The sequence below is a fragment of the Aythya marila genome (assembly GCF_965140915.1).
Source record: "Aythya marila genome assembly, chromosome: 8".
Taxonomy (NCBI): domain Eukaryota; kingdom Metazoa; phylum Chordata; class Aves; order Anseriformes; family Anatidae; genus Aythya; species Aythya marila.
This window is the reverse complement of record NC_139049.1, coordinates 7070227-7095887: the sequence shown is the minus strand read 5'-3', so window position 1 is coordinate 7095887 and position 25661 is coordinate 7070227. Positions and strand designations below refer to the sequence as shown.

The following is a 25661-nucleotide window of genomic DNA, read 5'->3' as shown; positions in this document are numbered from 1 at the left end:
AAGCAAGGCTCTTGCATGCTTTTCCTGTCCAATAATGCTAAAGAAATCTTAGATGTCTTTTCACACTGATTTGGTTTAGTACTTCAGTTCTGTTTTCCCTTTTTGTATTTAGTGTCTGATGAGTGCTTGTGGTAATTCAGGTGCTACAAATGATTGAAGGAGATTCCTAACATTTACTGTGTTAATAACTGCAGACAGAAAAATATTGTGTATTTTGGAGACTCTGTGCTGCCAACATAAGGAACTGAAGGAGTAGGTCTTGATAACTCAAAAGCTATGCCTTTCTAGACAGAGTACTTGAATTCGACACGCTCTCAGGACTTTCTCACACAGGCTGTCTGCTGCAGCTTGCGTGAATCTGTACTGAATGAGTGCTCAACCATTATTACTTGTAAAGAGGTGAAAGCAGTATTACAAAATGAACCAAACAGTTCTCTTTTAGTTCTGTAAAACCAAGGTCATCAATGAACACAGTCACTAATTAATTAATTATTAAAAATGATAGGAAGAATGAGACAGCATATTAAATACAGCAAAGTTAGATCGTCTGTATTCTAATCTTTCATCCTCTAGTTCTGTTCATAAATTAGGAAGTTCAATGATTTCCCTCTGGTAATCAGCCTGGGGTGACACTTGAATCCTTGTAACATGCTGATTTAATAGTCTATATGATCTCCATATGTTTAAGGAAAATCTCCAACTGATACAGCTAACCTTCAATGGAACTACGCTATGAGCTTAGCTAGTTCCTCCCACAAGTCATTCATGTATGTAATACAAATTGGAGCATTTATGTTTTCCTCTTTTGCCCCTTCAAGCTCCAAATAATATAGTTCTGATTATCTGGATAGGTTTTGTCAACTGAAACAACATGAGGTAAACAAATTTCCAAGGTTACAAGACTGATCTTTTAAGCATCATCAATAGCCTCTTAAATACTTCTGATTTAGATGTTGGTATGAAAATCCTGATGTCACATGATCCGTGTTGCTTTTCTCACCTACTTTTATCTAGCTTACTTCACCCTCTGTGCTGGCTGATAATTGTGGTGATGCTGAAAAGATTCATTTCAACTGAGTTCATAAAATGTTGAATGGTGTAATTTAATCTCCTTTATCGTTCTCCATTGAATTCTTTGTCTTTCCTCACCAGCCAAATCTATAATGTCTTGTTACACAACTTTGATTCTGGCTTCACAGTTTTGAGGAAGAGCTAGTTCCTGTTTCTGGTCCATTTCCAGGGATTTCTAATGAGAAATCATGTACGTGTATTCTAGGGTCTTATCACCAAAAATAAAATGTGAGTTGAGATTCAGCAATGTGACTTAAAAATGACATGTTCACACATGGTGTAAATTTTCAAACATGTTTGCTGTGCTTCATTGCATTAAAAAGATGTTTTTTTCTCCCAAATATCTTTATTTACTACGTACATCTTCTCAACCTAACAGGTAAAATTCATTCTTTCCAAGTGCTCAAATGAAACAATCTACTTTTATTATCTGCTTAAAGGACAGTTAGGAAATATTTAAATACTTGCTTACATCTGAAGTTTCTATGAATCTCTTTCAGTTTGGAATTAGTTCTACTGACTTTTCATAACAAGCCACTTATTGAATATTTGCTCCTACTAGGGATGAATATTAGTAAATATAGAAAATACTTGTTGAGATCACTGTTACAGGAACGTGTTACAGGTCAGTCATTTTTATGAGGGAATGCATGTACTAAAAGTTTTTGAATAAGAAATGTTAATTGAAATTTGAGTTTTTGGTCAAGAGGACAGGAATGAGATGTTCTTTTCAACATCACTGAGGCAGAGTAATACTGGTCTGATGAAAACGCTCACCATTTATTTGGAAGAGATGCTTTGTAGGTTTTGTAAATTTCCAGTAAAGGTAGTGACCAGGCATGGAAGGCAAAAGTGCCCATCTTCCATTTGCCTTATAGCAAATTTCAACATTTTCTTTTAAGCAACATGGAAATGATTTAAAATAATGAAATAATTTCCCATGAAATTATGTGCAATCTGTCATAACGTTTCTTTTCAATGCCATGTTTAGGAATTGTGATTTATCAAGATATGATGGTTAAGAATGGGAATGGTACTAGATAAGAAAGGCGTCTTATGCTTATTGCTTTTAGAGTAAGATAAAATTCAAGACATTCCTGAGACTATGGGAAATAAGTTTGCTGTACATTAAATGTTTTGACCTTTTTTTACTAAAAGGTTGAATTCTACAGTGCCACCATCTTTTAAAGATTAAATCCACATGGCAGCATATGGAATACAATATCCATTGTTCATACTTCTTGAATGACTTGGAATCATGTGTTAACATGATGAAACCAGATGGGACGTTCAAACACTAAACTCCATTCAGTGCTAGCCAGATGTCTTTCCTGGAGGATGGGGGAGGGATTCTCCAAATAACAATTTCATAAATGATATTAATCTTCAAATTTTGAGCATTTGATTCAAGTGAACAGTTAAATTTCTTATCTCCATTTAGGTAAACTTGATCTGATCTCATTTCTGCTCCTGGCTTCAGATGTTGTTATCATCTTACCCAAAAGGTTTACTGCCCTTGTCCTGTGTTGTGTCCCCACCCCCTGCACCCCCAAGTGAATAAGTAAAGGTAAAATTAATCTGGCGAGTGCACTAGGATAGAATGGGTTTTATGTCGTTGCTCAACTAGCATTGAATAAATAAATTAAAAAAAAAAAAAAAAAAAAAAAGGGAGTAGGCAACAATAGGTAAGTCAAAAGCAAGCTACAAAATGTAGAACTACATTTAAAAAAATCTTCCCAAATGATCAACAGTCACTTAGAAAGGTTGAATCTCTAATCAAGAATAACAAATGCTTCTACAATGAGCCATCTATATATGTAGCTATGCTTGCAGAAAATGCATGGCTATCTTCTTGTTTCTCAAAAAACAACCCCCAAACAAGAACTCTTCAGTTATGCTACCTTTGACCCTTACACAAATTCCACTACAGTGGTTTTGCAGCAGTGCAGAGACTGTAAATATGTTTAGACAGCTGGTACAGTCTGAGGCCTTCTTAAGGAAATGGAAAACAATACAGGAGGTCTTCATTCAGAAATATTCTCATATAATGAGGAATGCCCAATTTCTTCCAATGTAGAATACACTTAAGTGAATCTCATTGCTTGTCGTGAAATAAAGTATGAGTTTTCAAACAGAACAATTGAAAAGTAGGTCTTCTCTCCCACATTCCTCTTTCATGCTATGATAACCTCACTCATTTTACATTTGTGCAGTAGGAGAAATGCCAGCCAAGTTAAGTTTCTAAATATAAAATACTGTATGATAAATCTTTGGCAAGAAGGGATGCACAGTTCTAGTTCTCTTTATGCTCACCACCTCCTTTTGTAGAAAGCTAAGGAGAAAAGAAGCAGGAAGCTCATTAAGATCTAATAGCCAAAGGCCACAACCTCTTCTCCCATAAAAATCTTAAATTTTCTTGACTTTCTGCTCTCCCCTCAATGCCCAAAGCACACAGTGAATCCCAAGGGCATCCAGCAGGACATCATAGCTGTCTGTTCTCTGTAAATCCCAAAGAAGAGAAGAAAATACGAGGACATAGGAACCACACAGTGCTTTACCTAGCAGAGGACAAAGCAGAGAGCTAGGTCTTAGCACAATAAAAAGTTTTTGAATTCACTGAAGTCCGTTTGGTGAATTAAGTGGTCTTTAGGTTCTCATAATCTGTTTATATGAGGTGTCAGTCTCCTTCCACCAGGATGTGCTGAAAACACATGATGAAGTCCCTACCCACTGAAGCCTTCCTTAGGGGATTACCCTAATTCAGTTTCACCACTGTTGAGCTACAAAACAGGCTCAACAGGAACAGGTACATTGCCATCTTCCTTGGAGAACCAATTCAAACAGTTACGTAACTAAGAAATATATTCATGAACTTGATGCAACATTTCTTTTGACCAATTTCTTTGTACAAGACAGTCTGAACTTTAATAAAGTTAAATTTGTCTTTTGGCAAAAACTTCATAATTCTTAATTTCTCTTTGAAAAAGACATGAACTTCATTGCCTTTTTAAGTTACTAAGGCTTCACTTCATTAATATGACCAATAGATTTTTCCTGGAAAAGATCTCAAATGCATTACCCAAATTTTGCCACCAACCCTGAAAAATTCAGCTAGAATGCAGGTACTGGTAGAATCATAATGAAGAATGACTCTCTAAATGAAGTTAAGTAAACTTTAATTTTTCCCCCAGAACATGCATACAGAACAATCAGAGGACACTGGTTAAAGGATTTTCACACACACGCACATTTTTTTTTTTTTTTGAATGTGATTTATAGAATTGAAATGTGGATTTTACCACAAAACAAACTATTTTTTTTCTTAAGGACATGAGTCACCAACAAGGAGAGGAAAGAGGAAACTTGGATCTAGAAACAAAATGTCAAATGAATCTCACAGATTGAAAGTAATGATGGTCCCACATTTTGACTCACTGAAATTTCATGAGACTAGATTCTTTCTTTACTGTGCAGTTTTCTGTTTTGAGGAAAGTTGTCTCTAAATTTGCAAGTAGGAAAACTATGAAAGAGATTGTTCAGATTGTGAGCTGGTGATTTATGTGCTTTTTCCACTAATAATGAAAATGCAGATTTGAAATCCTAATCTTTATCTGAATTCAGCGACAATGTATATTTTTGCAGATGCCCCGCATGGGCACTATTTTACTTGCATGTATACTTTTAAGTAAAAACAACAAAAAACTAATCCCATCTAGAGTAACTTTTCCTATTTATGGCAACTAGATCCAGTTTTTATATCCTAAGTGCACTCTTTGCAGGGGAATACCACAATTTTCATGCAGTACAGAGTAGTTGAAGGAAGCAGATTGGATGGGGGTGGATGAGATGGGTGAGGAGCAGCTCATCAGTGAGAGATTTTCACCAGGAGAATTTTATTTTATTTTAGAATTTTATGAACTGATGCTCTGGAGAACACCTGAGCTCTGCCCCTGGTGGTGAACTTGCTTTATATTTTCTTCTCTTTCGTGTCTATGATACATTAGGAATTTGTTTACTGGAAGATTTTTTTTTTTCCCCTAAGTGTCGCACAAGACTGACATATTATATAAATATTGCAGGAGGAGACACCATTTTTTTCAATATATCTAATTTCAACAAACATGGAAAATAACTTTGAAAACAAACACAATTCAATTATGGTTGGTTTAATTGCCTAATTGCCTTTCTTCGGGTAAAACTTATAAGGAAGGAGTTAGGAATGGTCATAAGTTGGAGGATGAAGGAAATGTGTACTCACAGAAAAAGAAGGTTAAGTGAAAATTTTCTATTGGGTGGCCTTTTTAAATTGTGAGGGGACTGATAATTCATAACGGCAAATGAATCAAGGCACAAGAATAGTCTTATTTCTATCATGCCTTTTTTTTTTCTGCAGATTTAGTATGGTGTGTGACAATTGTAACAAATCAGTTTAGAATTTACAGAGAATAAGCTTTCTGTGAGTCTTCCCTGAAAGACACTATTTTGACATTCCAAAATAGCAGAAGGCATAATCAATTTATATTTTTGGTAATCCATTTTTTTCTGTACTTGAAGTAGGAACTTGGCTAATTTTGCAGTTTTATTAGATTTTATACTTGCAAGTCATTGCAAGATCAGTCATTTGCAGACATATAAGAACTTTATATCCAGTCACAGTCTTGAAGAAGATTCATGGTAGCCACCTAAACCAAGATAGTTGAAGCAACTTTTTCCAGACAAAGAGTTGTGATGTTCTCTGATTGGTAGTAGCCAAATGGCTGTTCCCACTGATACAGAGCAACCTCAGAACTGGTGATCTTGATGAGATAGGAGAAGACTGTGTGAAAAATTACTTCATTTTGTTTATTTCAAGACCAGCTCTTCAGTGCTGTGTGTTTCCCTCACAGAAACAATGTCTGTTTTCAGTCTACAGAAGTAGTTGAATTCTCAGCTGTGCGAAAAATACAATTATGACAAGTACACTTGACCTTCAGTGAAATTAAGGAGAGTACCACCTGCACTAAATGTGTCTTGTAAACAATGTCAGGAGCAAAGGGATACAGTCTGGCTAGAAATCAACTCTAGTTGCATAGTTTACAAAGAATAACAACATTTCAGGTTGCTTTAAAGTTTTGCCTTCTAATTGTAACCTACTCTTAAATAAGGAGTGTTGATGAGTTGTTAGCAGCTGCACTGTGAACAGGAGCACTCTTCGTGCTGAGATAAAGCTGCCCAGCTCTAGAAATAGTCTGTCATGCAAAAAAAAACCTTTTTTTTTCTTCTTGATTTTCTTGTAGTCCAAATGTTAGCAATGAAATCAAGGAACATAACTTCTGGGACATTTCCCAGAATTTTTGATCCTTTGACTCATGCCTACTCATAGAATAAACTAGTATAGTAAGATCATGAAGTAAGTGTTATTTTTGTTTTGTGGTTAAAAACCAAACAACAGCAACAAAAATTCCCAAACCAAACCCCTTAAAACTATCTAGAAAATGAAGATGGCCTAAATTAACCTTATAGAGATGTCATAGGAAAATCAGGCTGCTCGTCATGTCTGGAATCCAGGTATAATGTTCTAGTCCAGACCCAAACACATTTTTCATGGAAGTTCTCTCAGTGTAAACCCTCATCAGACCTCTTCTTGTGCAATTGTCACCTTGAGGTAATGCTGTACCTAGAAGAGGTGTTATCTTGGTTTATTTTGGCTAGATACTTCAGAAAAAGTAAATTCCCCCATAAAGGCTACCTTCAACCTTTTCAAATCAACCCTTTCCCTCTTTTCTTTTCCTCCACCTTAATGAACATTATGCAGCATAGCTCAGAGAAGAATGAATGTGGGGAAAGTTAGCTATTTAAAGCTTTATATGTCTAAATAATAATCACTTTTTTTCTTAGGCACAGTTAGCTGGCATAGATTGCAAAGCACATGAAGCATGTACTGGAGTTCCGCATTTCCAGTAAGATTTATGCTGTAGTTACCTGGAGTACATCTTAGTAAATGGTATCATAAGGTGAAGAAAGGGATCTTAAATGCCAGGTACGCATCTCAAGAAGCTATCAGCATAATAAGAATGTGCAAAATGGGTTCCCTGATGCAGTGGCAGAAAACTACATTGTGGTAGGGTTTTTTTTGAAACAACACAAAATCTATAATGGTCTCGAAGATGATGATACTCAGTTTATACTTTCTCTGGTGCAAAGTCCAATTGCAAGTCCTCAGAAATCTTAGCAACCATCTACTAAATATAATGCATAGGTGAATAATACATGTATGTGCCATCTTTTGTTATGTGAATCACAGCTGCAGATATATAGCATCTCATATTTAATATACATGTGGCTATAATCCTTGTCTATGTAAATCTAAGTGTAAATTAAACAGACTTTATATAGTTTACCTCTTTTTTATCATTAGACTAAAAGTGTTGGGTTTTTCTTTAAAATTTATCTGTTCAGACATTATTTATATTTATATATAAATATTTTTGGTATGATTTTTCTACAAGAAATCTTTTTTTTTTCAGACAAAAATCAGCTGCAGTACCTTGGCTGTTTTGAAGCAATGGGTTCTGGTTTTGTCTCCCATTTCCATAGCAAAGAGAATTAATTTAAGAGAGATCAATAGAGTTGCCAGCATACGTTGCTTACTGCTGCTATAATTCATGGTGCTGGGGAGTATGCAACACTGCTTTAAACTTAATCTTGTATCTTGTTATATAGAATTGTGCAAGTTCTGTATCATTCAAAGAAGCTTTTGTTTTTATTAACTTAGTGCATTAATAAATATTAGTAGAAAATGCGTAAAGTAGTTTTGTGCATTTAGGGTTTTTAAAAAATTGTTGTGCATTGATACTGCATGTGTAATGGACGCTGTTGCGTAAAAGTCTTTTCACTTTGCAGCATGTGAAACCTGCACAAACTTTCCAATAATGTTAAAGCACTTGCAAAAATGTTGCACCTGGAGCAGGGAGGAGTGAAGAGGGCAAAGGTCAGCATTAGGCATTAAGACACTGACTAAACAGACTTTACACTCGGTGAAAAGTCCAGACAACCCCTGCAGTGTCATCTTACAACTCTGGTTTTCTTCTTTTCAGGACATAGTAATCCATAAATACACTCAAGTCACCAGCAGCTTAGCTCCCCCCATCCCTCCTCCCCCTTCCCCTTTATAGCTCTCCTTTCATTTTTAATTCTTACATAAAGTTCTGAATTTTTAACCCCTTTTTATGTCTTTTAATCAACCTTGAGAACCACTTTTCTCCTTCACTATCATTCACTAAACCTCTCATCTTTTTTAACCTTCTCTTTTGCAAATTATCGTCTTAAAAAGTGGTTTCAGATTAACTAAAAATAATGTTTGAAAACAGAAGCACAAACACATACCATGGATAAGGCATTCTGGAAAATGAAGTTTGTTTTTTTGTTTGTTTGTTTGTTTTTTCAAGGCAGTTATATGCATCCTTTTCCTGAAGCTTCTTAACTAGAGATTTTACATAAAATACGTAGTATCATACTTATTTTTGCAATTTCTTCTGAGCTTGCTTGTTTGGATAGACAAAACCAGTGTCAACTGGGATGTTGCAAGAAAATGATCATGTTGCTTACTATTGTTGCTTTTTTTTTTTTTTTTAAATACATCACCACCACCACCAAAAAAAATAATCCTTCACCAATTATTTCTAAAAACTGCAGAAATGTAGAGGTAAAACACAAAGACATGCTTGTACTTTTATCATACAATTGAGTCTTTCAGTTTTGCCTCTATTACACTACTAGCTGAAATCACGAGACCAAACTGATTTTAATCATTTTGTCCAATCCCATTATCCGCATCCCAAAGCTTAAGGGACTGGATAGACTGCTAATATAGTCTGGAGCCTGGACAGTGCAAATAGGCTGGTGAGACTCAGCTCATCAATTGCACGTAACCACGCAGATTTTGCTGACTTCCCCTCCTTGCTCTGAGCACTGTGCCAGGCCATGCTTCCACACAGGATATTTCCCCCTTGCCCAATTCTCACCACCCCACCCTCTCTGCAAACCAGCCAAGAGACAACCAGCAGAGCTGCCACGCTGCCATTTTGTTGATGCATTCTCGCAGATCTTGAGCAGCGCTGACAAAAGACAGCTGAAAGTCTGTGTATTTCTTTCATTTCTTTCATACTGTGTATGAATATTAATAGAAACATTCAGCAGAAAAACGTTTTTCTTTGTTTGCATGGAGATCCATACTTGCTAACGGAGGAAAAAGTTCTCAGTTCCATGTGTGCGACACCATCATTTCAGTTAATCACAAAATGGCGGCCTGAGAAAATCTTCTGTGAAATCTCATGATCTTCAGGCCCACTGATTTCTGTTCCTGTGCAGTGACTTTAGATCGCTGCCCAAGGCTTTCCAATGCCATCTGTTTAGTGGTGGCATCGGATTGTCAATAGAAATAGAAACGTGAAACTGAGTACACAATTTAACTACCACCAGCCAAGGGGGCAGAACACAGCCGAGGGTGTTTACTTCTCACTGTAAAGGTGAAGGGTTCTATAGACATGTAAGGCCTGTTTCAACACAATGCTTAAAGCATAGGCTGAATTTTGAGCAAGAAAGTGGTTCACTAGTTGTCCTTAAGGCTTTAAAATTAAAAATACGCTCAACACCATTACATGATCAGGGCTTTCTTAAGTACAGGAGGTAAATACCTGAGACTCACATTTGGTACTATAAGTCATGCAGTGCGGCAATTTGGCCTGCAGTTAGTGTCACTGTATCCTGGGACTGCCTGTGAAACAAGCTAGCATTACAGGAGTCAGCATTTTAAAGTTAGGTCTTGAATGGCAGTGCGATATGCTGAATATAGAGCATCATTACAGATGGAGTAGTATCTTATATTTATTCTATATTCTGATGTTTTGTTGTTTGCTATCAAAAAGTTAAAATAGAATATTCGAGTAAATGAAAACTAAGCTAGAACTGATTATATGAACCTCTTGAGAAACAGTCTTGCTTATCTATACCTATAGAAATACCACAGCAAAAATTACCTGATTTAACATGTGTGCACAAAAAAAAAAAAAGGGGGGGGGGGGAGAGAAAAAGATTATTGTTCTGTCTGGAATTTATATTCTTTCCAAACATCTGAGGTGTCTCCAGCACACTTTGCTGTGGAATCTCAATACTAGCCTCACAATAATAACCACGTATTCAAAACTCAAATTCTACTACTATGACGTAGATGAGAAGCCAGGCAGTTAAATGATTTGCCCAAGGCTATAAAGCATCTTGCTGGAGAGCTGAAACCAGACCTTTTACCACGTCTGCCTGGCCAGTCCCAAAGTCTGTGCTTTGTTTTATCTTCTCAGGCATGTTTCTTCATGCACATGTTACTTGGACTGCATGCTTGACATGCACCCAAGGCCATATTGCCCACCGCATTTTCTCTTTTTTTTTTTTTTTTTCACTTTACATGTAGAAAGTGATTTGGGTTTTAATGATAAACTGATTTAACTGAAGAACAGAAGGTTATCTCACCTAAACCATTTCCATAATTATTTTTCAAAAAGTATTTTCTAGAAAGTAGTTTCTTGGTTCAGGCTTACAGTGATAATCTAAAACCATCAACCACTCAAACATAATGTTAAACTAAACCGGAAAAAGTTGAGCAAATTTGTATAAAATGGTATATATAAAATGGTATATATATAAAATCTGTTGCTAAATTTTATCCTGTGGGGAGGAAAACAAAACAAACAAACAAAAACACCTTGCTCTGCGTTGCTTTCAGTTGGTCTTTTTTTTCTTTTCTTCTAAAGGATTCTTTCTACTTGCTTACGTTATCTGTATGTTACGTAAATGTAAAGACGGGATGTTGTGTAACTTTGGCATGTTTGGCTTGCTAAATCTCAATAATCATTGTTATATTAGTCCACAGGTGATATCTCACCAAATCAAAAAATAATAATAATCTAAGACTATTAGGATGCAATCTATGTGCATATGTCTGTAGATAATATTTGTGCGTAATATGTACAGTATTTACAGTACTTTGCGTGTAGCTCTCAGACACAAGTGAGACCATGATCTACAACCCACTTATTGTGGGTGGTGTGTGTGTAAAATCTGCGTAGGCATATTAATAGCAATTGAAGATTTCAGATGTTTTTAGTGGGCACTTAGGATAGTGAAAATTATATATTTTTTTATTTTTTTAATTTTTTTTTTTTTTTCCCTTAGGTATCATCTCCTTTTCCCTTTTCTGACCTCAGTAGAAAAGGGAAAGTAGTTCATCATGCCTTAGTTCACCTACACCTTTCCTTTTTTTATTCACTCTTTGCTTGAGGGTTTTTATTTCTCTTGAATATTTGGCAATGAAATGATGCTGAGTACCTGTTTGTCTGGGGTGTGATAGACATTCCTTGTTGCACACGTTTGTAAAAGAAGAACTTGCAATGATTTTTGCTGGAACATGACTAGATTTTCTGCTGTACACATAATATAAATGAAATATTCTTAATTATTTTAGCTCATGCTAGAAAAGATTCAGGACAAAGGGGAGATTGATGCAGTGTGCCTTACAATGGCCCTACTGATTTCTCTACTGGCCCTTCCTCTGCACATGGTCAATTAGAATTGAAAATCCTGTGCTGATTTCATTCGCTGGAATTTTTAAGCAGGTCAGGAAGAAAGATGTTATTGAAAGGAAAAGTCTCATCTAAATAAGAAAAGAACACGTGGCCATCTGGTCTAACTGTACCATGCCGAAAGTCATTTTGGCTCAGCTGTAGTTTGGTCTTTGCAACAGTTTGCCAAAATATCAAACAGAAATCTGTTTACATTAAACCACTCTGTGCTTTTTATCTATAAAAATGCAATGTGCAGTCCTCTTCCTATCTGTAACGCATGAGCTCGTTTGACCCCGTTACCTTATTGAGACTGACTGCATTTCTGGTAGGCTCTCAAGTTACTTCTCCTGTGTAAAGGTATAAGTGAAACAGCCAATCTTTTGAAAGTTTTGGAAGTAATCCTGAGCACTTTATTCTTATGACTAAAACTTGCACTTCAGCTAGAACAAGGAAAGGCTCAAACAAGCAGATGCTATAGGGGAGAGCTTGGGGGGGAGAGGGGTATGGAGGACTTGACTTAGAAATCCGAACTTGAAGTTTCTGTGAGTAGCACCATGGAGTTTGCACAACCAATTGGAGGGCATACGCTAAGATACGAGCTGTAATAGACATCAAACTTTTAAGGAACAAAGTCATAAATATGCATGAGCTTCCACGATTGCTTTGTTTCGACATCAGCAACTATTTAAAAGTTTAAAGAAGTCAGCATAAAACACAGGTCAGAATTTTCACATTTAAGTAAATAAATTCTTCATGTAAAAAGCTAAATCACATAGCTGTAAATTTCTGGTACTTGGACAACAGCAGCTGGAGGGTAATGTCATATTTGCAAAAACACTGGACATTTGTTTCTCCTACCTACTTTAGTCAAAGCTCTTGAACAACCATCATGCACAAAAAACAGGAGAACTTACTGGGAGAAGGAAAGTGTGTTGAACTAAACATGGATCCAAGGGCCCTGCGTTCATAAGCTCGAGTTAAATGCTTAACTTTTATGTGGTTAATCCTTTTGCATTGACCAACATTATATAAATTGCCAGTTGAGACATCCCTTCTAATACAAGGTAGCGTATAAATCTCTTCTGAAGTCTTGAAGAATTGATTTGCATAGGATTTCAGTCTTTAGGAACCGGATAAAAAATATGATTGCTTATGTCATTACCATTTAAGAAAATAAAAGTCAGTATTTCAAAATGTAGCTGCAGTCGTTATTTTGAAATACATTTATAAAATTTTAAGTGACAGAATTTCTTTTTCAAGCATAATACACCAGAGTAAGTAGAAAGAAAATTAGCATATTGTTACTACTGAAGTCATGTATATAGACGTGTAATTTATACATAGGTACTTTAAACAACCATTGTGTTGAATTAGCTGATATTTCATACAAGGTATGTAAAATGTTCATTCAAAAAAGTGTTTAATCCATTGTTTTTAAAAAACACAGTAATTTAAATGTGACTGTAGTTATCAATTCATTCTCTTTATTTCTCTGAAATCTCCCTTTGAGAACCTTTACCTTGCCTGTGGATAGTGTTATCACTAGATGTAACCTTTTGTTTTATGTCTCTGCTGCTGAGGAAGTTTTTTTAAAGGCTAAATATATGGGCTATCAAAGCTGGGTTCCCTTTTTATTTACACCTATTAGCGATAATAAAGAAAATAGCTTAAAAAAAAAAAAAAAAGTCCTATCTTTCTATTAAGATATATGTTAGTCTGACTAAAATACAGTTTAAGCCTTTTCAGGGAGTAAATTAAAAGCAGTACACTTTGTATGCCTATATAGAGACGTATTTTCAATTAAGTCTTGTTCACACAAAGTCCATATTGAAGAGCAAAAAATAACCACCATTTGCACCGTACCCTACTTTGCACCCGAAGACGATGCGATTCCAAAGAACTTTTAGAAACCAGGTCCACACAGCATATATTGAAAAATTAAACAGCACAAACTGCTTTGAATCTGCTTTTTCCCTGGGTGTCTCTAACCCCACCCATCGCCACACCAAACAGAGAGCAACTCTTCTGGGGAGCGGGGCGCTCCCAAGGCCAGCTCGGCGGCGTGGTGGCACTGGGCCCGGCGGCCTTGCTCTGGGCTGTGGCGGGGGCCAGGCCGCGGCTGTGGGGCCAGCTGGCCCAAAGCGGCCCCCGGCCACGCTCCCCTCCTTCCGTTTGCAGACGGACAGCCTACCCACAAAGCGTTTGGCTGCTGCTGGGTTTTAAACTGCCACGAAATTGTCTAGGAGATCTCGCTAATCTCTCTAAAACCAAGTGTTTAAGTATTTCAGCATGACCGCCTTCCAGACGTAGGGCTCCATGCTATTTGCGTTTATCCAGCGCATTGTATACATACAGAAAACCTTTACGTAATATACAAGAGCTTCTCAGCAACTGTGTAAGTGATGCATGAACTTAGCATAAAATACTGCACTGACGGCAAAGCTGGAGTAGAAAGCACTGTAAAATCAGAAATAGTGGATGCCCATAGTTAGGCTGTGTGGAAAGCGCGCGCACATAAGCACGTGCTTTGCACAATAGCGCATGTACGTATTTACAAAGTTTCTTCTTTCCAATTATTTGCGAGTCGCAGTGAAGTCGAAGCCGAGTGGGGCCAACGAAAGGAGAAAAGGATTGTGTTTGTCTTTAATCTTCCTGCAGCCGGGTTCAGACTTCTGTCTGATGTGCACATAGAGCAGCGGGCTTGCCGTGCATTGCGTGCAGGCTCCTTGATTGTGGAGGGGAAAAAAACCTGGCTGGAATCCAGCGAGGCGAGCGCAGCTCTGTTGATCATTATGTCTAGCCTTCAGGTGTCTCAGCGCGCGGTGGGCGGTGGTTGGGGGAGGGGGAGATAACAGGAGGGCAGACAAAGAATAAAATGGGGTATTTAAAAATAAAAATAAAAATCATAGGTAAAAAAAAAAATGCCTCAGATCCTCTTTTTAAAGAAAAAAAAAAAAAAACAACGTTTCTTTTAACGTGCCTTTCCCCGCAGTGGGAGCAAGCAAACATCTGTCCAGGAAGATTTATTTAAGCCATAATTAGTAGCGTCTGGAGTCTTTCAACAATTTCTCCTTATTGCACTTAATTTTTTTTTTAAAAGAAGTCTGCTCATCTTTCACTTAGAAACTGTTTTCACTTCATGCTTTATTAGAGATCCAGCCCAGCCAGGACCGAGTCAGATTTCTATTGTCTTCGCTTCTTCCCCTCTGAATGTAGTTTTCAGAATCTAACTTTTGCTGGGGGGAGAGGGGGGGCAGCCAGGGGGAAAGACCTTATTAAAGGTCTTACAAACGTTCGCAAAGTAATGAACAAAAATACAAATCGGTGCTTCTTGTTAGACAGTTATCCATTTGGCTTCAATTTCTTTCCCGGAGAAGGAAAAAAGCTCTGCTTTGTCTGTTGCTTCTGTTTGAGAACTCTCATAAATCTTGCCCAGAAATCAACTTGGGCTTAAGGAGATCTGGCCAGCAAAGCCCTGGGAAGCATTTGCAATGTCTCTTGCTTAGAAATATTCTCTTCTTTCTGCCCCCTTCGTCCCCAGTGCCCCCTCCACCCCGACCTTCTGACGTTGTGCCGTGGCGAGCCCCACACCCTTCCCCACCCCACCGGGCAGGCGAGCGAATGCAAGTCGCAGTCGAGAGGCAGTTAAAGTTGCTTATCAAAAAGCCTCTCCTCGGGCTGAGCGAGTCCAGATCTTGCGCCGGTGGTGTTTTCTCAGTACAGCCATAACCCTCTCCTCGCGCTCCCCCGGCCGCTCGCTCTCCCCCTCCCCCCGTGGAAGGGGTGGGATGGGAACCTTGCTCGACTTCATTGTTCCAAATGTTAGAGCTATTTGCCCCAAAGTGTCTTCGCTGTCTTTCATAGCTAATTATAATAACTGTCAGATGAATGCAAAGTCTGGGCTGCCCTTGCTGGCAGAGTTAAAGTTTGCCTTTATTTTTTCCCCTTGGGGACAGATCAGGCCTGATTAGACACACGGTACAAATAAAAGTGAACAACGTACATGTGTAGGGCTTTTTGTCTTTGTTTTTCTTTATGAACAAAGCAGCATGCTGGCTATGTCAGGAAGCAGTGTGGCATGCAGCGTGCATGCAGGCACTGCCCTGGAGGAGAACTCTTTTTTTTTTTTTTTTTTTTTTTTTTTTTTTTTTTTAAAGCATGCAAGAAATATTTCTGAATTTGAATAGCACTTTTGATACTTGTTCATCTCATACAAAAAAGTAACCCTCTATTTGGTGCACATAGCATTTTGACGATTTTAAGCGATTTGCTTTTCAGACTGAAAATAAAAATAAATAGACCTGTACTCACAGTTTTGTTGTGCTGCGCAGGTCGCTGTCTCCTTCCGCAGAGACCAGGAGGGTAGGAGGATGTCACGGGTGCAGAATTCCAATTTAATTCGGGAGAAATGTACAAATGCACTTCTTGAAGTCGCCTGGAAGTCAGCCACTTGTGCTCAGACATCCCATTGCTGCTCTGCACGCTATACTATCTGCAGTTCTGAATTGAACTAAATACTGCCCATGTGAAAGACAGGGGAAACACAGTCATGTGGGACACACAAATCCACTCTATTGGCTCTGAAGGCACAACTTCAGCATTCTTGCATTTCCACCATTGGTTAACAGTTCAAGCTGAAAGAGTCTAGGTCCTCCTAGTGAGTCCGTTTTCCCTTTATGTGTGGAAGAATGACTGTAGGATTTTACAGTGACAGGATTAGTTAAGAAAGGGACTGAAGTCATCCCTTTGACTGAAGCTGGTGGGTGGGGATTGGAAGCTGTGCTTTTCTCAAGTCGACGTTTTTCCTTTTTCTGCCTGCGTTCGGTGTGTCAGGAAATGCTTGCAGTTAACTTGGGAAGCACAGAGAAACTGAAGTGACTTTCTTCAGGTTCAGGCACAGGGACTTCACTTTAGAGTGAGACAGACTGTGCAATGATTTTATGGGAATAACTCTGTTTACTTTGGCTGGCCACGGAGTAGTTATTTTCTATTTTCTAGATTTTTAAGCCTAGAAAGGGCTATATTAGGATCATCTAACTTGAGCTTTTGCATCATACAAGCCAGACAAATAAATCCAGCAGTTCCAAAACGTAGATTAATAATTTGAGTGGCAATTGAAAATAATTTTTACAAAGTAATTAAATCTCTTGGGAATATTATGATGGAGTCGTCATATTTTGTAAGGAGCAACAAATTTGATAAACATCTGTAATTGATGATATTTGGTTGTTTTTAGAATAACTGAAGTATTAATATTAAATAGGAGGGAGGAAGATTGACTATTCCCTATTTTGGTGTTCTGTCTTTGCCTGATTTAGTTATGCCGGCGTGAGCAGTAATTTGAAACGGTACTCAGTCATGTGTGACATACTTCTCCAATTAACCCTTATTAAAAAGACCTTTCTGAAATCCTACATGCATATTCTCCTAGAGCCACAGAAAGCAGAGGTATGACAGATTTGTCAGGAGTTGTGCCCATCTTTTCTGGGCAGGTTTGTTTCCAGGGTTTTGACTGGTATCGTTCTAAATACCCTGAATGCGTGGCCCCTGTTGCTGGACTGTTGAATTTAGGGCCCTAATTTAGCTGCTGAAGGGCTTAACTAGTCTTGGAAATTTACCAGAATAATTCTTCTGCAATAGTTAATTCGTTATACGCCTCGGGTGTACGCAAGGCCAAGCACTGACAAGCCACGTTGCGAGTGCTTGTGCTACGTACAAGCTATTATTCAGCAGCTTATGCCTACCTCTGGGTGTCGGGACATCTTTTTTTTCTCTACCAGTCAGGCTTGTTCAGACCACCTTAACACAGTGCTTCTTCCTCTTTGGAGTTCACCCTCTTAAGCTATTTATAGACTTTTATCATCACCTCATTGACCACCCTTGTCATCACTTAGCTGAACGCCGTCTTCCAGGTGTAGCTGCAAAGGAACTGCACAGGATATGGGAATGTTCCTCCGCAGCCTGTGACCTGGTATCACTGCAGCAAATCAATACGTGCTTGCTCAATACGTGAGCAGGAAAATATTTATATTAAAAAAAAAATATCTACTTACACACCTGACAAGCAGGACTTCAGAGAAGATGAATACGCTCCATGTTCTACTCTCACATAAAAGAAGGTCTTTTGCAAGGCCGCCTTTGCTTGTAAGTGCTGAGAAGATGCAGAATATTTATTTTCCTTTAGCAGGCACACTTTAAAAAATGGTGTGTAATAATGTATAAAAGATGGGGATTAATTTTTGTTGTTGGTTTTGTTTTTTTAATCTTCATGAAGGTAATTGTCTGGTTTGGATAAAATAAGGCTATAGCAGTAGCATCAAAACTTTCTCTCCTCCCTCCAAAAATGTTTTTGACTCCACTGGGCTTTCCACATCTGGAGTCCAGAACAGTGAGGAGAGAGAACTGAAAACCCTGGGAGACATTTTCTTTTTTTCGCAGTGCTGGTGGTCTTCGTAATTTTGGTTACTTTTTTTTTTTTTTTTTCTGTTGTCGTTTAATTCAATTAAAGTGGGAAGAAATACTAATAAAAGAAACCCTACTCCAGAGAGCAGTAAAAACTCTTTAGTTTTAAGACTAGTACTAAGTCTTGTGTTAAACACATCTTTTTCATGAATGTCAGTTTCTGATTTTAAATGTTGAAAAGTTATTTAAAGAGAGCAAATAAACATCTGAATTTGTTTAGTGTCGTTTAGCTCTTTCCTCTGACAAATCATGGGTGTATTTTGGAGAAACGTGGGTAACCTGGAGCAATGATTGTCTACCTGCACTTCTCAAGCCATGATTCAAAGGCTTAGGTGATACAAGCAGATGTTTTTGTGACTTGTAGTATAGGATTTTGGAGAACAAATTAATACTTAGCATTTTTTTTTCCACATCATCTCAACTGAAAAGAAATCAAAATGAAGACCAAGTCTACATCAGTTTCATTCTGCTCAATTAGGAAGCTGATGCTTCCTCTATGATTGGTTACTAGAAAAGGCTTCATAACTATAGGGGCCAACGGATGAGAGCATCATAAAACTATCACAGCATGGGAAATAACATTACTTCACAAATTCTGTTGTGGTGATGCTTATCTGAGACAAGAAGTTGCTGTATGAACAGGGCTGTCAGTCAGGAGACCATAATGTTACTGCTATGTGGTCCTCTGCGATTCCATCCATTGACAGAAAGGATTTGATACTTAATTAAACCAGTGTTAAAATCTAGTTGAATCAGTAAGATACAAGCATAGGCTTAACTCCTGCCTAATAGAGGTCCTGTTCCTCAGAGTTTTCACTGTCCCCTGACGGGGAACTTTAGGAAATAAAAGAGAAGACTGAAGTTTGAAATGGTTGTTAGTAAAAGTGCCTTTTTTTTAATTCACTGCAATGATTAGAGAGCGTATAGTGTGAGATGAAAAAATAGGATGTCCTTGATCCTCTCATATGGGGTACGTTTCAAAAGAACTTTACCAAAACAGCTAGTGATTTTTATTGTGTAAATCCAAGCACAATGACTCCTGGGGGGAGGAAACCCCTTGGCTTCTTTATTATGACGTGTGCCATATTTAGAAAGGCAAAACATCAGATAAATTTCTCTCAAAAATACTTTGAATAAAGGCACTTAGGAAGTTTGCTGGTTGATGCGGATACTTCTGAAAATGTTAGCTGTTCCCTTAGAAAATCAAATGCAATACTATTGTATGTATGATGTAGATTTCACTTTTAAGCCTTTTTTTTTTCTTTTTTTTTTTTTTTTCTTCCCTCTTGTGGAAAATAACTGAACTTTATTGTATAGACTGTGTATTTGCTTGCAACTTTGCCAGAGAATACTTACTGTTCTATACACCTTTGCTTTTTATAGTTCAGCAGTAGGTGGTATCTGCTAAAGTTTAAATCTTGTATTAGTCACTGCTGGTAAAATCCCTCACTGTGATGGTAATACATAAGGAAAAGAAAGAAAAAAAAAATCAAACAGGAGATATCAGAGAAGCTGGAATAAGGCAGAGAAGAAGCAAAGTTCCAGGATGTCTCTGGGGGCAGGCAGTGGACAGAAGGCACCCACAGGCCATTTCATAAGGAGGAATTACCAGGGCCTGGAAACATGCATATTGCTTGCAGTGTGTACGTATATTCCAGAAATGGTTTTAAGTCCTAGCTAATGGTTTTTAACCCAACCTTAAGCTAACATGCTGAGATTTTTGAGTGCAGCTGATACAGGAGGGCTCTGAAGGAATGTTTGTTCTCATCTGCACCAAAAGGGGTGAAACTTGCATAAATGCTGTCTGAGCAAGTCATCTGTGCTGTATATAAACCAGCTGGTCATGCTGCAGTATCTACCATTCCCATAAAGTAAAAGCAACAGCAAAGCTGTTAGTATCATAACGAATTTTGTTTTTTTTCCCTGTTTTTGTTTGTTTGTTTTTTTCACCTCCAAAATGCATCCTTCATCATTCCTCTCTCTCCCCTAGCTATTTATGTAGATAAAGAGAATAAATCCAACTGAGATGCTGGGAAGATTTTCAGCAGATGGAGTGGGATCTTGTATCCTACTACTAGTGAAAGTCAGAGGAACTTACTCCTGTTTCCTTTGTAGGCTTCTTTCTATTTAGGGTCAGGCCTTGGTGAATAAATTAGATAATCTAGCTACAGTTTAACCATTACAAAAACTTCCACAGATTCAGTATGTTCTTGACCTATGCATACTGAAATTAATGTATACTTCAAGCTATTAGATGTTTCATATTTACAAACCTGATTTTGGTTACAGGACTCTTGGTGAGGAATTTAGACCTCTTCATCACATTCAGATGAACTGATAACATCAGGAAAAATCCAGGATTTTTAGTCAATCTATTCTAAAATTTTTGCCAGATTTATACAGTGACAATTAAAATAATCTGATAACTGTATTTGTAGGGGGAAATTTCTAGATGAAACAACCTTCTGTAAACATGGGTTGGTAACTGCAATATTGTTCAGATGAAATGAAGTGATAAAAATATTTGAAAATTTGGCTATATTTAAACTGTCACAGAATTATGATGTCCAAAAAGATTTGATTGACAAAGCTAGAACCAACAATGCTTTTAAGCTGACGTACCTCAAGTTTAAAATCTATAAAATACGTGGTGACAATTAAGGCACCCTTAAAATGATAGACATTTGAACATTTTTTAGATCACATTTCCAGATTAGAAAGCCTGGTGATTTCCATAAAATGATGCATTATTTTTTTCCAGGGAGCTTTCCTGAATTTTTGGTGAATCCTCCAGTTTTAGTCCTTTTTCTTCAGACTGTTCTTTCCACAAGTCCTTTGAGTACAATCATATTCTCTTCTCCATAATACCTGAGCATGAAGCTCAGCTGGCCCAGTTTTCACAGAAGAATGAAGGACTTTGAAGGGGGCAGTCTGACTTGTTGACAATAAGGGATCTTTTCTCAGACTAATGGGGTAATGTAGCTCTTTCTGGTTTCAAGTAAGTTCTTTGATCCCCACATACCCCATAATTATATATAAACGTATAAACTTTATAAATTATGTATCAAACTGCCACTTTATTATAGAGGTCTGCACCTGGCACTTCATATTCTCAGTTCCTTCTGTTGTAAGATGTTCTACTGGCTTCAAAATCTGAAATGTATCAACATTTTGTGCCAGTATTTAGTGAAGAATGATGCTACTTACCAGCTCACATTTAAAACATTGAAGTCTTTTGATGTAAAAGTTATATGTGGTCTAATTTTGTAATTTTTTATTTAATAGATCCTTCCCCTGGGATAAATCATCTCTCTTTTCACAGAGGAAATAGATGAATGTTTAAGTATTTCACACTATATGTAACAAAATTAAATAGAGCATTAACTCCATTGTCCCAGCACCTGCAGCACTGTCTGCAACAGAAGTGCAGTATTGTTGGTGAAATTAAAGCATTGCAGGGAAACAAGTCATATGCGATTGCAATTTTTTTCAGTAAAAAGATATTACAGTTAAAACGTATTAAAACTTGTTCCAAAATAATGGATTATTTGGGGGCCAACATAAAAAGCTTGGAGCTGATTTTATTAATAATTTTATCTGAACAGATTTCCCATTTGGGGATTTGTTATTCTTGTCTGATATTTCTGTCTCTTAGGGATTAGGACAGTAGGTAGTTTGCCCCACTTGTGTTCCAGTTTTGGGTGGTCCTAAAACAAGATAGTATCAAAAGGATTTTTTTTTTTAACCATCTGCCCTCCACATTTTACTCCTTAATGATTTTTTTTTTTTTTTCCCTTAAGGGAGGTTAATACTGCATAAAGGCAATACTAATACTGTAGTTTTCCTTGTAAGAAGGCAGACCTGTGACTTTAAGGATGTGCATTTTTCCTCTGGTAGCTTATGAAAATTTAAATTAAAAGGGTTTAATAATTTAAGCAGCATAGTTTAGTGACTGAATGTTGAAGAACAGAGGAGTTTGAAATTGCCAGCAAAACACTAGACATTTCAGAGAATATAGCTCAATACTTTACTGCCTTAAGGCACTGATCCTTGCTACGTGCATGCAGGGTAGAGATGCTTTCAAAAATAGATTATTGTATAGTTGAATAGAACTGCTACTTAGTAATGGCATTCTACCTTTAATTATATATTGGATTACATATTCTGTATTGATTAATGAATTTCTTATATGCTAAAGACCACAGAATTCCTTCAGCAAGAGGATTTTGATCTTGGGTAAAGGACAACGTGGAGACAGAGGGGAGGAAAGTGGCGGGGGGGATCAATGCAAACCACACTTGTTCAAATAATTGTAGTCACCAAAGGATGCTCACATATCTGTCTAATCCTTGTAGGGAAATAAAGTCCTATCCTGAGCCCTCCTAAATGCCCTCGTACTTTAAGTAATTTCTTTCTATCATTTCTGTTTAGAGAGACACCACGGTGGTATCTAAACATCCTAACACTACCCCTCTTGCTCAGTTTCTCCTTTTCCTTCCAACTGTTTAATAATGGACCTTGTTTGTGGCATATCACAATCTAAAATAGAGGTTTCTTGCTTGAGGGACCTTGGCTGAGATCCTGACTTTGGTAAAATCAAGGAGGAGAGTGGGTTACAGAGTCTTAAGTGGCATCAGGATTTCACCCCTGCCTTTTTTTCAGGACACCTCTGGACAAAGGAAACAAGTAAGAATGAAGTGCTTGAGTAATAAGCCAATTATTTCTTTTAATTAGGACAAGTATAGAGAGCTCTTAAACTGAAGAAAGGGTGGAATCTACTGAATAAATTATGCACAGTAAATAGTCCACCCAGCTCTAGCTCTGACAGAGATAAAGCTGCAGTGGCATCAAAGTATCTGCTCTTGCAGGGTGTTGCTCTGACACAGATGTCAGACGACAAATCAACATGAGGTGAACAGATGAGTCCTATTCACTGCCTTGCTCAGCTGGAGTGATCGCCAAGGGTGGTCAAATAGGCTCCAAAGATGCTTTTAGAGCATCCTTTAGCTGTAAAAGATAAATAAAACTGGCCAGGAGGTAACTTCTGTAATTCTTTTAAATCTGCTTTGCAGATATTACAAAGGGGAGACTACAAATAGCTCAAGAGCTATTTACCAGTGTGGCAGGGAGGATCAGTGAGACTTTGTGGCCGCCTCCCCTAAGACTGAGAAGAGACCTAAACATTTGAAACCGTTTTCTACTGGTGAAGTAGGTATTGCTAAACAGGAGTTTAAAGAAGTGGTGGTTCATTTTATCAGTACTGAATTTGCCTCCATATTATTTGCTGGTCTCCAGTGAGACATCTTTGAGACTGGGTAACGGTGGTGAAAATTACTAAGGATGTCATGAACAGACAGCGGTTAAAGTCCTATTATGGGGATGATGTCCTGACTGTTTGTGCTTTTTGAAAATGCAGTAAAAATCATAGTTTCCTTTGGGCTCCTGTTACCATGTGCAATTCCTGTACCACCTGCTGAAGCTAACTCCAGCTTCTTAGCCTATTTTCCATAAAATTAAGTGCTTAATCAGGGAAAACCAAAACCACCAGATTAAAGACCCTTTAAATACTTCCTGAGGACAGGCATCTAGGAAGGGGCCTCATTCATAATATTCCTCCTTCACGCAGGACTTTGGTAGAACTGTTTAAATGTATGCAGTGAAAAGAGTCATGCCTACGTGCAGAACCTGACGTGGCAGCTGGGGAGATGGGGTTGGCCAGTGCCACTACACTGAGGACATTTCTGAATTCAGAACGGGTGCCCCTCTAGCCACCAAGCTGTCAGTCATGTGTTTTAAATGGCATAATGTTGATAAAGGCTAATTTGGGCTGAAATAATCTCTTAGAGCACCAAATTTTACTGTGGGTAATAAAACAGGTAGTTGTTGTGTTTTTTTTTTTGTTTGTTTGTTTTTTAACACACAAAATAAAAATAAAAATTATTTCATCTCTTCCTTAAAACAAATACAAAATGAGTACTAGTACTTTTTGCTGCTTTCTGTCCCTCATGTCAGACTGTGCTACCTTCGCAGTCTTTGTTCTCTAAGTAATGTTTCAAGATGTAATTTAAAATCATTGTAACTCTGTATCAATTTTTTTTGCAATACTTTTTTGATTTTTCTTTTGAAATTCTGTAAAATGATGTTAAAATGCAATTTACAGTCCTGTGCCATAGTGAAAATACTTATTTTGTAGTGACGCATTTTCAGGGTACTAATACTTAATGTATATGAGATACAAGTTAAAATTCTATAGTTTTTCAATTCCAGCATTCTAAAATTTCTATGAGTATCTTCCACAAAAACAGATTTATACTGAAGATTAGTTTTATCATACCGTTAAAAACTGTACATCATAGACAAACAATTCATGTAGAAATATGTGCTTGTTCCTTTGAGAGAGGTGAATAGATAAACTGTCCAAGGTACAGGGAAATAGAGCATGGATAATGTGGGTCTGAGATATTCTGTTGCTTAAGTGATGCATTAAATCAATATTCTGCAAAGCTTTTTCTTGTTAAGTTATTTACTTGGCTGCTGTCACAATTCACCATTTAGGTCATCGTCTTTTTTTTTAAAAAATGTATTTTCTTGTGGCCTAATTTAACTTTATCTAAATACTTTAGTTCCTTAAGTAATGAAACTTCTTCATATGCTAAAACAGTAGCACTGTTTTAATGCCAATATTTACACTGAAATTCCTTGCTTGGTTAATAGGCTAGAGAAAGAATAGACTTTCAAGTGAATGACTAATTTATCTGCATAAAAATCTATTACTATAAATGAATAGCAGAAGGAATAAAATGATGTTAATAATCTAATAAAAATGGGAAATACTTTAATGGGGTTCTGAAAAGAGAATACAGAAAAGAAAAAGACAAGCAGTCTCTCCAACTATTTTGATTTTAATGTATAACTGCATAAATGGAATCAAAAGTTGCTTCTTCTGAACAGTCAAAATAACCATTCAAACATAATTATGGAGAAAATCAGTGCCTTGTTTTAACAGGAGCTGAAGGCGTGCGCTCAGTAACCTTCATCCTCCCCCCGTTCAAATGGCTGAGTAAGAGCCGCAGAGCTTCAGTACCCTGGAGGTATTTCGTTTGTCCAAAAACATAGGCATGTCCTGGATCATGAATCACCTCTGTTGTGCTAAGATTTTACTGAGCTTAAGATAACAAAATCATTTTAAAACAAGCAATTTATACAATTAATTTTTCCTTTAATCAAGATTTAAAAGGGTAAGATCCCTCACTTCCTGTTGTAAACTGTCTTAATGGTCTATCATCCATACCGTGCTGTCTGTGAGATACCGTTTACATAACATGTAATTAGTCAGTGTCTGCATATGCGTGCAGCACTTCACTTGGAGGTGGATTTGTATTTTTCAAAGATTTTTTGAAGGAATTATAATTACAAGTGACAACCAAAGGGCTGCGTGTCTGGTTTTTGTGTTTTGGGGTCTTTTTTGTTTTGTTTTTTGTTTGTTTGTTTTTCTTTCTACGCAGTTTTTAAATTTTCAGCTAGACTGAAAAC

At 37.3% G+C, this 25661-nt stretch overlaps 1 long non-coding RNA gene across 1 annotated transcript in view; it reads right to left on the bottom strand.

Moving 5' to 3' along the window:
* The window catches only part of LOC309880610, a 64549-nt gene extending 48234 nt beyond the window's left edge, over positions 1-16315 (bottom strand). Inside the window, exon 1 of the long non-coding RNA XR_014318006.1 lies at positions 15978-16315. This is a non-coding gene — a long non-coding RNA (uncharacterized lncRNA). The remainder of the gene's footprint in view (positions 1-15977) is intronic.
* Positions 16316-25661: the final 9346 nt, after the last annotated feature.